Source organism: Triticum dicoccoides, chromosome 1B (genome assembly GCF_002162155.2).
Source record: "Triticum dicoccoides isolate Atlit2015 ecotype Zavitan chromosome 1B, WEW_v2.0, whole genome shotgun sequence".
In the NCBI taxonomy this organism is placed as follows: domain Eukaryota; kingdom Viridiplantae; phylum Streptophyta; class Magnoliopsida; order Poales; family Poaceae; genus Triticum; species Triticum dicoccoides.
The window spans coordinates 691,277,178-691,290,872 of record NC_041381.1 but is presented as its reverse complement, the minus strand read 5'-3'; the positions used below and the strand labels follow the sequence as shown (position 1 = coordinate 691,290,872).

The following is a 13,695-nucleotide window of genomic DNA, read 5'->3' as shown; positions in this document are numbered from 1 at the left end:
CAATGAACATGATCTCAACTTACTTGCAGTGAACATGCTCAGACCTTTTTTCATCCAAATAAACTGATTTAACCGACTCATGTGAATAGATGAGGCCTTTTGATCGAAGTAAATAATTAACATTGATCTTTACTGACTCATATTGAACATGGTTGGTCTTTTAACTGACTCACCATGAACATGACCCTTTAACTGACCGAACAATTAAAGGCCAACAGATCGGCACAGCTTGATTTCCTGCGCAAGGAAGCTTAAATAATGCTGACATTGTTTTTCCGAAGAATAGCCGGCATATATTTCTAGAAATAATATAGCTGACATATATTTCTACCAACACAAACATGCAATGCAGGCCAGGGCAGCAAGCAACTCACATGATTCTTGGCCTGCCTTAGGTCTTCCCTCGTCAGCGTATTAAGGTCGACGAACGCCTCCTTGTCACCTTCAGCCTTGGTTTCTGAACTACCTCTTTGCTTTCTGAACTGCCCTCTTTGCTATCTGAATTCACCTTCTCTGAGGTGTCTTCTTTGTTGTCTGAACTCACCTTCTTGCTCTCTGCCTTGTCTGAATCCTCTGTCACGGCAGCTTTCTGTTTCGCCCCCGTTTTCCTTCTTTCCCGAAGCATCAAATAATGAACCGTCGGACAAGCACTATGGGATGTTCAGCAGGAGGTGTTTGTTCATCATAGTTCATAGTTGGCTTGGCAGCACTTCAAAGTCATCACACTTTAGTAAATGCTGAAATGCTTAAGAAAAAGACATTTATAAGTAACCTTTACCATCTCTTTCAACCGTTCTTTCTTCAGGGGCTCCCTCACTGGTCGGCACGCAGCTCTCACAAAAAGATTCTGGGTGCAAAAAGAAATGAACAACTTTATACTACCTACTAACCTGTGTTAAAAAGAAATGCACCGCCTCGAGTCGTGCCGCCCCTTCGGGCATCGGCGGCACCGGGACGCCGCCGGCGCTTAGTCTCCACGAGCTCGGCACGCGCATGTCGGGGGGCACCTGGTACTCGGCCTCGTACAGAAGCTGCGCCTTCGGCTCCTGGAGGTGTCGGCGGCATGCGGGCGGACGCGTGGCGCATGCGGATGGGACGCACGTTGGCGGCGTCTTCACTGCGCCGCACGTGAGGCATCAATGGAGGCTGACGGGCAGCCTTCGCATTGATTCCCCCGGGAACCGAGGCGATGAGGTCAATGAAGCGGGCGTCTCGCTGACTCGGCAGGCCTGCGGGCTGTTTCGCGCCAAAACACTTGCCCCGGCGCTCCTCGGCACGTCGGGTTTGGCCTAGGGCTGCCGGTGCTGATTTCGGTCCAATCCGGCGAAAATCGGGCTTCTGGGGCGCGACTGGGCCGTTTTTTCGGCACCGACGCAGGGGGCGCGGCTGGAGATGCTCTTACACACGGGTCATGCGCATGCTGCCGCCGCCTAGTCGATCTGGCCGCTGCCCTGCGCCCCGTGGCCTCGCCTGCTGTTTGCCTGCCTTCACGCGGGTGCTCCCGATCGCTGCTCGATCCAATTCCCCAAGAACATAGTTGCTGCTGCACGTTCCGCCGCTTGATCTGGATTGCTTCACCGATCTCAATCTCATCCGGACGCGACCAAACGACTTTCTTGGAAGAGATACTTCAAACGACTGACTCGATCAATTCTCTCCCACGTCGTCTTCGCAATGAACTTGATAACGATCCGTCCTCTAGATGGACACACCACGCGGTCTCCTAAGAACCTTGCTCATGATATCACTTGTTAGAATAAATTCGAGACGTACCGTTGATCTACCAAGGACCAAGCAATCACACAAGCATGACGCCGAGATTTGTTAACGAGGTTCACCGATATGGCTACATCTCCGGGGTTTGACTACGGGTGCTCCTCCTCGTGGCACCGTCACAATACCGAGCGCCGGCACACGCCGCCGGCTTCCCCTGCGTACCTGTGCTATTATGTTGGCATAGGTTACATCATGTGTCTAACCCCAATATATATGAGAGGCCTAAGATACAAGTGTCCTACTTAGACACGACTCCATATCCTATCTAAACGCAATACAACTACAAGTCCAACTGTAACCTATCTTGTACACAATATTCAGCACAACTCTAACAAATAGCAGAGCCCACGAGAACCCTGGCACACAGACTAGTGACCATGGACACACATGCCATCATGGTTTATTCATAACTGATCATGATCTTTAACAGGCTCACAATGAACATGATCTTTATCCGACTCACAATGAACATTCTTTATCTGACTGAACAACTGAAACAAACACATCATGGTGGCACTAAATAACACTCACATGCTATATTTCTAATAGTCCTTCACATTACAAATAGCCTAAACATAAATAGTTCAAGCTAAAATTCAATCCAGATATACACACAGACTAACAAATGGAGGTGAATTTTTGGTCTAGGGGGACATATACACCTTTTATTGACTGAAAATATTTTTGAAATAAACTTGACATTCTATTGTACTCATGAGAAAAAAAAACCACGAAAAAAATATCCCTTTGACTTATTTTCAAAAAAGACAAAATTTTGGCTAAAATAGTGTGAATAGTGACCTATAATAGCAAATAAATTTTGTCTTTTTTGATGTGAGGTCAACTTTTGTTTTTTTCTGTCGAGATTCATATACTAGTATAAAAGTAAGTCAAGTGTTTTATCAGAATAGTTCTTACCTGTTTTGACTTTTTATCAAAATATTAAAAAAAATCCCTATAGAGTACATATACAACCAGAAACCAAAGTGTATTTCCCGTGTATATGTACTGAAATATGTGTTGCATGGAATTAGTTCGTGCACGTGTCTGAATCAAAAACCACTCCACGTCCACATAAAACTATCCGAGGGATTAAAATTATCCGGTCTTAAAAGTTGATGGACTAAGTTTTGCTGGTTTTAAAGTTGAGGACGATTTTTATACTTTTGAAAGAGTTAAAGCTTCCTCAAGCCGCAAGAATCAGGTCGCCGGCCGGCAACAGGCCGCGCTACCTCATGCCACTTCCGAAGACCCCCGTCTGCATGACCCATCCCTCAATCATCTCCTGCGCCGCCCGCCCGTTGTCCGCCGGCACGAGGTGCCCGGCTCCGTACACCACCACGTGAGTCAGCGCCCCCGACCGCTGCACGTACCCGGCGAGCTCCTGCTCCTCCCCTTCGCCGGTCCGCCACACGGCGCGCGCAGGCCGCCCCAGCGCAGGTCCTTGATCCACGCCTCCTGCGACACGACGCCGTCCCGGAGGTCGCGGATGCCCTGGTACAGCAGCACGCGCGTCCGCCGGAGAAGCGCCTCCACCTCCGGCAGCACGCTCTTCATCACGTCCTCGTACATGGCCTCTCCCATCGCGTCGCTGCACCCCTCCCACGTCACGCCCGGGAGCGCGCCCAGCGCTGCCTTGACCTCCGCCCTGTTGAGGAACTTCCCGACGCCCGCCGACGCGTACGGCCGCTGCTTGGCGAAGTCGTAGAGCGTGGCGAGGCCCGTGGCATTCTGCAGCCAGTCAAGCACGCGGCCCCGCGCGTCAGCCGCCTCCCGCCACCGCGCGGCCGCCGTGAGCGCCACCGCCTCCGCCTGCAGCGTCTCCATCTCCCGCCGCTGCCGCGCGTTGACGAGGCCCGTGAAGTAGGCCGAGTCGGCGTGCGTGGCCACCTGCGCGACCGGGTGCGTGAGCCCGTTCCCGATGGCCACGCCGCGGAGGTTGATCCTCCGCCACGCCGGCAGCGCCGGGTTGGCGGCGAATATGTGCGCCCCGGCGGCCGGCACGTACTTGCCGGCGTAGCTCTCGCCCGAGAGGAAGAAGGGCCGCTTGCGGAACGCGGGCGGGTTGGCGTCGAAAAACGACTGGAGCGCGGCGAGGATGTGCGCGGCGACGGCGGGCTGGTCCGTGGGGATGAGGGCGGGGGAGGGCGCGGCGCTGAAGCCGGTGCCGAGCGGGCTGTCGAGGAAGAGCAGCCCGAAGCGGCGGTTCCAGGCGAAGGGGTTGCGGGAGAGCGAGCTGCCGTCGGGCGCGTCGGCGAGGTAGGGGCCGAGCTCGAAGAGGTCGCCGATGAGGCCGGAGCAGCCCGGGCCGCCCTGCAGCCAGAGGAGCAGCGGCGTGTCGGGCGGCGTGGCGGCGAGCGGGGCGCTGGCCTCGTAGAAGGCGTAGAAGAGGGAGGCGTTGGCGGCCGGGTCGACGGAGAGGTAGCCCGAGCTGGTCGGCAGCGCCTCCTTGGGGAACACCGCCGCCGCCGTCGCGAGCGAGACGGCCGCTGCCGCTGCCGCGAGGAGGGCGAGGAGGAGGGGCGGGAGCGGCGGAGCCATCGATGGACACGGGCAGGGGCAGGGTCGAGTGAGGTACTGTACTGATGACTGTCTTGTACCGACGAGTATATACCGACGAATGGTTTGGCCGGGAAGCGTTCAATGTGGAGCCATTTGAGCTGACTGGGAGAGCTGAAATGGAGCACGCCGGCCGGCGGACGCACAACGGAGACGGCATACTCTGGGATGTGCTAAGCGACGAGTGCAACGAGACAAGCCAGTATCAATCGGCTACATCTCATCCGTCCCGACGAGAACCTGCGGCCGGGATGCGACAGCGACCTCAGATGTGCGCTCGCCTCGCCTGAAGCATTTTCCCTGGAGCAACGTTTCTGGGCCGCCTCGGCTGCCGCTCGGTCGGTCGTACTACATTTTTGGTCTGTTTTTTTCCTTTTATTTTTTGTTTCTTCTCTGGTTTTCTTTGCTTTTCATTGTTTTTCTTCGTTTCTTCGTCGGTTGTCATTGGGTTTTTTCTATCTTTTTTCTTTGTCCTTTGGATTTCTTTGTTTCCTTCTTGGGTTTTACTGGTTTTTTTCTTTGCTTTCTTGTTTTCTTCTTATTGTCTTCGGTTTTCTTTCTTTCTTTCTTTCTTGTTTTTCATCGGGTTTTCATCATTTTTTCCTTGTTTTTTCTTGTTTTTAACTGTTTTTCATCTTTTGCACTAACTTTCATTGGGTTTTTTTTCTTTGTTTCTTTTTTGGCTTCTTCGTTCTTCTTTTCATATAATTTTTTCTTTCACCTTTCATATTGAACAGAAACATTTTTATACATGTTTAACATTTATTGAAATACATAATTTTTTTGAAACTAATACATGAAACATTTTTTGTGTACACATTCGAGCTTTTCTTAAATACATTACTAAAAAACATTCTGACATATATTTTTGATGTCGACCTTTTTATACACATTATACATTTTTTTGTACACATATGGAACATTGTTTATACACAAGATTAACATTTTCAAAATACATGATTAAGGAAACTGGTGATGGAGCGAGGATAGCGGTAACGAGGCTAGTAGAGAAAGAAGACCAACCCCCGCCTCGCCCTCCTTTGGCGACACGGGGGGAAACCTCGCCCCCTTCGCTAGCAGTCGCCACCGGCCTCTCCTACATCGCCGCCGCCGGAGGGCTGGCCGGCGAAGCCCGTGCCGGGCCCCAGGATGGTGGCGGCGGGGCAGATCTGGGTCCCTCGCACCCCAAACCCCTCAACTCCGTACCTTGCACGACGTGATGCGGAGCATCCTACGGTCATCATCATGTCAAGAGTCCGTTTGGCAAGTGACACGTGTGACCTCTACTTCTCATACATAAAGGTGAATCTTCTCCTTTACACGTGTTCACTTGACCCCTTCGAGGATGGTATACTACTTGACACTTCTCCCGTGTGCATGCATAGGTATTGTCGGAGCTTCACGGATGTCGAGGAAGAGTGCAAGCGCCAAGGAACAACTACACCATCCGTGAGGGAAGCCTGGAAGCGACGACGGAAGAAGACGATGCTGCTGAAGCTACAGCGGCCGGACATCCGGGCCAAGGGCCGGACATCCGGCGCCTGTGCAGTCGCCCACGAACTGCACCAACAGAAGGCCAAAGCATCAGCGGCCGGACATCCGGCCCGTGTACCTGGACATCCGGCGTCTCGGCAACCACCGGACATCCGGCGCTTTCCCTTGGAAATCCGGCGCCCCTATCTAGAGAGCACCGAGGCCGACCTCACCAGCCCGGACATCCGGCCCGTGCCCCGGACATCCGGCCTCCTGCGAACGCCCGGACATCCGGCCCCCAGCCCGGACATCCGGCGCCTGCCTGCGCGCAGAGTCGGGCCAAAGGCCCATGTATCCCTTCCCCACTTACCCCTTCGTGGCTAAGACTATATATACTCCTCCCCCCCTCCTAGTTAGGGTTAGCAAATATGATAGCTCATTCTTAGGTGAGCTTTGCTCCTACCTCTACTCTTGAGAGAGAGAGACTACCACTCCCATGGAGTTCAAGACCTCCATGTGAGAAGATCCCGCGGAATTCAAGCCCCCCTTCGTGGGAAGATCCGTTTAGGATATCATCAAGACCTCCTCTTGGAGATGAACCTTACCTTGTATCTTTCCCTTTGTTGTTCATGTACCTTGTGATCTTGTGTGTTTGATTGTCTAGTGGATGTGTGATTGGACTTGTTCTTGAGTGTTTCCCCTTGTGATTTCTCCCCGTTCTTCCCCGTGTTCTTCATGCTCTTCGAGGGATCCCACTCCAAACGTGAAAGATCGGCCTACACCGGGTTAGCCCCGTATCATATGGTATCATGAGCCACGTTGATCACGTTTTTGGAGCCCATACCCCTCTTTTTCTAGCTTGATTTTGTTGTTTTCGTCCTAAATCCGAAAATCCCCACCAAAAATAGCCCCAATTTTTTTTTTGTGATTTGTTGGTTTGATGATGTTTTGTTGATTTTGATCCGTAGATTTGCTTGGTTTCAAGTGGATCTAGCTTTCCTCCAAGTTTCCCCACCTTACATCCACGAAATCCATCAAATTTTGCGCCCGAAATCATCAATTTCCGCCCCCAATTCGAATTTTTTTTGCCCCAAACGAGATCTGGAATCGTCGGGCCGGACATCCGGGCCTCAGGCCGGACATCCGGGCCCCAAGCCGGACATCCGGGCCCTGGAGCACCAAATCTGCACGGTTCTGGACATACACCCCCGGAAATCCGGTCCCTACCCCCGGATATCCGGTCCCTGGGGAATCAGCCTCCGGTGTTTCACCGTTTCGGCCATAACTAATTCATCCGAACTCTGATTTTGACATTTTTTAGCTCGTTTTGAAGCTCTTGACATTCCCCTTCCCACAAAAATACTACCAAAACCATTTGACTCCATCAATTTTTTTAAAATTTGGCAAGTTTGCCTAGGCCTTCCACCATATCATCTGCATAGCCACCACCGACTTCCGCAACCTAACCCATTTTGCTTGTCATAGCATTAGTGGTTGCTTGAGTAGTGATTAGAGTATCCTAAGGTGTTTCGGCTACTTAGGGACGGTTGCTTCTTCATCAACCACCACCACCTCTTCCGCATAACCTTGCCCACCATACACTTCCACCACCCCAAGTTAACCCAATTTTGTTGTGTTGAGAGTTGTGTCTCCTAAGGTGTTTCGGATACTTAGGGACGTGCTTTCAACTTTGACTCCGTGTATAGCCCATCATTCCACTTTCGCATTGCCAAGTGCAAACCACCATTGCTCTCCGCTACCACCATTTTACATTTGTCATTTGAGATTTTGAGTTCGCGGTTTTTTTCCGTTTCCTAAGGTGTTTCGGCTACTTAGGGACGAGTCTCCATCATCCTGGTATCTACATCAAGAACACCGCCACTCATCTTCGCAAAGGACGGTAACCTCGATGAAACCATTGTATATTCCCTTGCAATTGCATTGTTAACCCCTAGCCCATTTTGCGTCACTTGCCTATCGAGACTAGCCATTTGAGTATTGCCGGGCCACGTTACTTGTGCACATTAGTGATCTACACCATCCATTGCATACATACCATATCATTTGGTATCATCATATCATATCTTGTGTCGCAAGTTTGTTCCCGCATATACACAATTGCTATCTTGGTTTGTGCATTGTGCCAAAGTGGCCATAAAAAAAAGAAAGAAATAAAGCTTTTAAGCAAAAGATAAAGAGTGAACAAAGAGCTTGTAAGCAATAGCCATAGCATCAAAATATATCATATGCTATCATCTTTGATCATCTTGGATCATTGTGTGAGAAACATCGGGAACCATACATACATAGCATACTTGGGATAGAGAGTTTATCCATTTTGCATATTATAGGTTGTGCACAAGTGTCGTATCCGCCTATTGAGCAATCGTGCTAGCGTCTCTCTTGAGTTGCGCGACACGAGCGTTTTCCGTGGATTCCACATTTTGTGCTCATTCCTTGGTTGCACGACCCCATTTATCTATCCGTGTGTGTGTTTCCATGTGCCATGTATTGCTATTGGTCTACTTGTTTCGCTTGCGAATTTGTGAATCTCTTTCAACATTATTGACTCTTGCTAACATTTTGCATCAAATTTTTGTGCCACTATCCTCACCGAGCTCTACCATAAGCTTTACTTGATAGGTGTGAGTGAACAAGTCCGGTACCAATTCCACTATTCTTTCATTTCACATTGAGTGAAATGGGATACATCGTCAACTTTGGGAAAAGGTAACTTGGTATTGTTTATCTCATTTCCTACTCACCTCTACTCGAGTCTTGTGATGGATAGGCAAGGCATTTCACCTTCGGTCTACAACAACAACGACGAGTTCGATGCCACGAACAACAACTCTAACGCCAAGATGCAAGCTAAAATGGAGGAGATCAAAGCCCTCATTAAGTCCTACAAGCGATCTTCCTCATCTTCGAGAAGACGCTCAAGAGCACATGCTTCCGAGCTACCATCTCCGGCAAGATCACATCGGCATCGACACCATCACCAACAAAAACGTGAAGGTCAAGAGCTCAACACCAACAACCGCTCAACGACTTCACCATCTCCCTTGGCATCTTCGCCAAGCGACTTCAAGGCATCTTTGCCTACGGACATACGACATCTTTGCCAACAAGCACCTCAAGACTACGCTCAAGAGAAGCTCCCCAAGCTCAAGTCCGCGACTTCCACGAGCTACTACGACCTCGACATCGACCACGAGATTCCTTTCTATGGGACTCAAGAACCCGAGGAGTACCTCGAGTGGGAGCGTTTGATGGACGACTACCTCATGCTACATCAAGTCCCTTCCGAAGATCAAGTGAAGTGCGCCACAAGAAACTTCCACGACTATGCATTGGCATGGTGGCTTCACACACCTTCAGCGAGCTATGAGATGAGTTGGCCCAAGACGAAGAGAGCTTTGCGGCGAGAGTTTGTGCCTCCAACCTACACGGAACAACTTCAACGCCAAATGGAGAACACCATTCAAGGATCCAAGTCCATCGATGCGTACTTCAAGGAGATGAAGAATGCCTTGCGACGAGCCGGCGTGGACGACCCCATTTGGATGAAGTTCCACTTCATAATGGGATTGAACAATGACATCTCCAAGACAATCTTCCTCGAGAACTATGAGTCCCTCGACGACAACTACTTTGGTGCTCTCAAGGCGGAACAAGAACTCATGAAGGCCAAGGCTTCTCCACCCCAAGCAAACTTCGCGGCAACCAAGCTCTACGACAAGCATGAGGCTAGTACCACCACGATGTCCAAGCCCGACGAGCTCCAAGACGATGCTCCCAAGTTTGACTTCACCGCCATCCCTCTTTGTGGCATTGATGGTGCCGAGTCTACCACGACTCTTTTTCAAGATGGTGCAGCGACGAGTACGACTACGGAGACCCTCAAGGACCAAGCTTTGGAGGCGAGAGACAAGGTGGCGAGCAAGGATGATGTTTCCATCTTTGGAGGTGAGAGTGATGATGTGACATCTTCGGCCTTCATCCACGACGACGATGACGAGATGATCGAGCATGGGATTTTCCCTTCGGTCATGGAGGAGAGTGATGATGTGCCATCTTTGGCCTTCATCCACGGCGACGACGACGAGATGGTTGAGCATGGGATTCTCCCTTCGACCACGGCGACATATGATGACTTGAGTGACTTTTGCCAGAGTGAGAGTGACTTCACCACTAGCCCCATATATGACGAGTTGCCCCACTTCCCATGTGAGGAGAGCCACAACCCCCACCACTTGAGTGAGATGAGTGACTCCACCATATGTGACTTTGAGTGCACCTATTTTGAGGGAGTGAGTGAACCACCACATAGAGATAATGTGATAGTTGATAGGTCTCGTGAGGCCATTTGCATTAACAAGTTGACCTCTACCTCTATTGTGTCTTCTCATTTGGTGCTAGGTCCCATTTATGATGACGCGCCGATCCTCGATGACTTCGTCCTCCCTTTGGACAAGACGATGGCCATGGTGAAATATGATGCACCTCCCACATGGTTCCATCAAGATGAAGATGACCATCATTTGGTCTTTCCCACCTCACCTACACCACTTGAGTGGAATGCAAAAGGTAACATAGGTGAAGGTGATGCTCTAGTCCCACTAGTGGACATTCTTGACATTGATTGCTTGCATGATGTTGATCCACCTAGTACCATGCTTCATGCTAGTATGATTTCCCCATATGATGATTTGCCCATTTATGATGAATATGATGATTCTCATGTGGAGTCTATTAGTAGTGATGCCATGTTACATGGGATTTCTTGTGACAATTCTTTAGGTCACATCATGTTTGCTAATCCGCTTGACTTGTCATATGCTATGCATGAGATCAATCATATGTCATATTTGCAATCTCTTCATAGTGACTATGCATATGCCATTAAAATAAACTTAATTTGCACTTATGGCATACATGACAAGCCCATGGTTATTGGCATTTGTTTTTCTTGTGATGATATTGATATGCTCCCTTTGCATAATTTATCTCATATGCCATGCCATGCCCACCTAGCTTAGGATATGCATTCTTTTGGATGTTGTCCATTTTCTCCATGTGATGTTTCCGATATTGATCATGAGGAGACCCCCATAGTTTCCTCATACATGTTAGGAGATTTTGATCCATCCCATCCATTGCATGATCCCAATAATTATGTGCACCCTATGCTTCCCTTGAATGAAAATGCTATTGATGCGCCATATACTTGCATTCTCAATTTGTGTCCCCATCGTGTCATACATAATAACTATTATTTCATGATGGATGACATGTTCTTATACCATGCATCAAATTTCTTTGAGCATTTCTTATCTTGTGCTAACTCACACGTGCACATACACATCATGATGGATGATGTGTACATTTACCATGCACACAATTTCTTTGGTTTGTGTCTCTTTTATGTAGGTACCCATGAATACTTGTCAACCTCACAATCCCATGAGTTGACAAAACGATCTTTAGAGATCAACGATGATTTGGGATCCCATGGATTGTTTTTCCCACCGCTCTCTTCGCGCAAAGACTTCGTGCATTTCTTCTACATGGCTCTCACTTGGCTATGGGTTGTTGTACATTACATATTATATGCCCATCTTGCCATGTTCACTTAGCATGATATGCCCTTTCCTATGCCTTTGCCATGCATTTGTGACCCATGCTTTGCATTACACATGATCATTGATTCTAGTACCTTTATGTGTATTTGCAAACTTGGTGGAGATATTGCTTGTTGTTGCCATGTTCCACTTGTGACCCACCCCTATGATGATACTATGATCTTGCTTTGTGTTCGTGCTTGTGATATGTCATGTGCATTGTCTATGCCTAATATTTGCTCACATGACATGATTGCCATGATTTACTCTAGTGTGTTGCATCTTCGCTCCACTAGTTTGCATGACTTGATCTCTATGCTTGCTCATGTTGCATCACCCATGATTCATACTTGCTCATTTCATGCGGTTGATGACAACCATCTATATGCTTTGCACATGATTCATATTGTTTCTTGTCATATATCTCCATGTGTTGCCTCTCTCATGCTAGATGACTTGCCATGTATTGAGTGCAACAATGCTTCTAGTCTTGATAATGAGATTGCCCCCATAGCATTCTCAAATATATTTGGAGCTTTTGACATATTTCTTGTGAAGCATGCTTGTCTTACTTCTTTGCACCATATACCTAGTGCCATGAATATTGCCATTGTTGCATCATCTTATTCATGCACTCGTGCTTCTAATGGTTTTGTGCAAAATATGAGAGCCATCATGATGGATGATGTGTTTGTCTACCATGCGCATACTTTCCTTGTTTTGTTTTGTGCATGTGTAGGATACTTGGACTTTGTGTCGACTTCCACTTCACGTGAGTTGACCATTCGAGCTCTTGAGAGCGAGCCTCATACATTCTACCACGACTCGCTTCTACACCGTATTTGCTTCCACTTCAGCATTATGAAGAATGCACAAGGACACGCCTTCAAGGTGACATCATTCTTGATCTTGGATATTGTGGATCATACTTCATGTGTTGCTTGCACCATTTGTACGCATGTTCGAGATATTGCTTTCACCCATGATTGCCACATTTCCATGCCTCATGACATATATACCTTGTGTGTTGAATCCAATTCTTGGACTACTTGCTAGTATCATATGTTTGGTTGCAACAATGTCACTTCTTCACATATGCCATGTCCCATTGCTTGTCACATGCTTGACTTGATTGCCTCACACATGATGAACAATTGCTCTTTCTATTGTGTTGAGTGCCACACTATATTCACTACACCCTATGCACATTATGCTTGGATTGTCTTGCACTTGACCCATGTGTTTAGACATCTCATCTTATTTGGTGTTGTGAATACTTCTTATGCCTACCATAGACCTTTCATTGAGTGCTTGATGCTTGTTTGCTATGACCTCGAGGTAGATGCTTATTATCTTGTCACACATACTTGCATCTCTACCTCACATTTGCATCCTTGTCCCCATGATATCTTTGCTTGTGCTCAATTGATATGCTTACATGCCATGTCAAAATCCTTTGTCACACCCGATGCTATGCTTGATGACGACACTTGTTTGGTGAATCACCTCTTGAATGCTTGGTTTTGCACTAACGCTAACCACATTTGTTTTTCCAAGTGTTTGTTGTTCTTGCTTCTTTTGAAGGAATCACTAGACGGTGCGACATTGGAGAGTGCCCATTTCGAGTTTCAAGATGATGAGTGCTTGGTGACTGACCACTTCGACACGGCACCGCCATCTCTTTCCCATGGTGATTTGGTTTTCGATCCGAGGTCAGATCTTTTCCAAGGGGGAGGGGATGATGCGGAGCATCCTACAGTCATCACCATGTCAAGAGTCCGTTTGGCAAGTGACACGTGTGATCTCTACTTCTCATACATAAAGGTGATTCTTCTCCTTTACACGTGTTCACTTGACCCCTTCGAGGATGGTATACTTGTTGGGGAACGTAGCAGAAATTCAAATTTTTCCTACGTGTCACCAAGATCTATCTATGGAGAGACCAGCAACGAGTAGAAAGAAGAGTGCATCTACATACCCTTGTAGATCGCTAAGCGGAAGCGTTCAAGTGAACGGGGTTGATGGAGTCGTACTCGTCGTGATTCAAATCACCGATGATCAAGTGCCGAACGGACGGCACCTCCGCGTTCAACACACGTACAGCTCGACGATGTCTCCCACGCCTTGATCCAGCAAGGAGAGAGGGAGAGGTTGAGGAAGACTCCATCCAGCAGCAGCACAACGGCGTGGTGGTGATGTAGGAGCGTGGCAATCCTGCAGGGCTTCGCCAAGCACCTACGGGAGAGGAGGAGGTGTCACGGGA

At 48.6% G+C, this 13,695-nt stretch overlaps 1 pseudogene; it reads right to left on the bottom strand.

The window, feature by feature from the left end:
- Positions 1-2,605: 2,605 nt before the first annotated feature.
- Positions 2,606-4,569, bottom strand: LOC119312939 (annotated as a pseudogene).
- Positions 4,570-13,695: the final 9,126 nt, after the last annotated feature.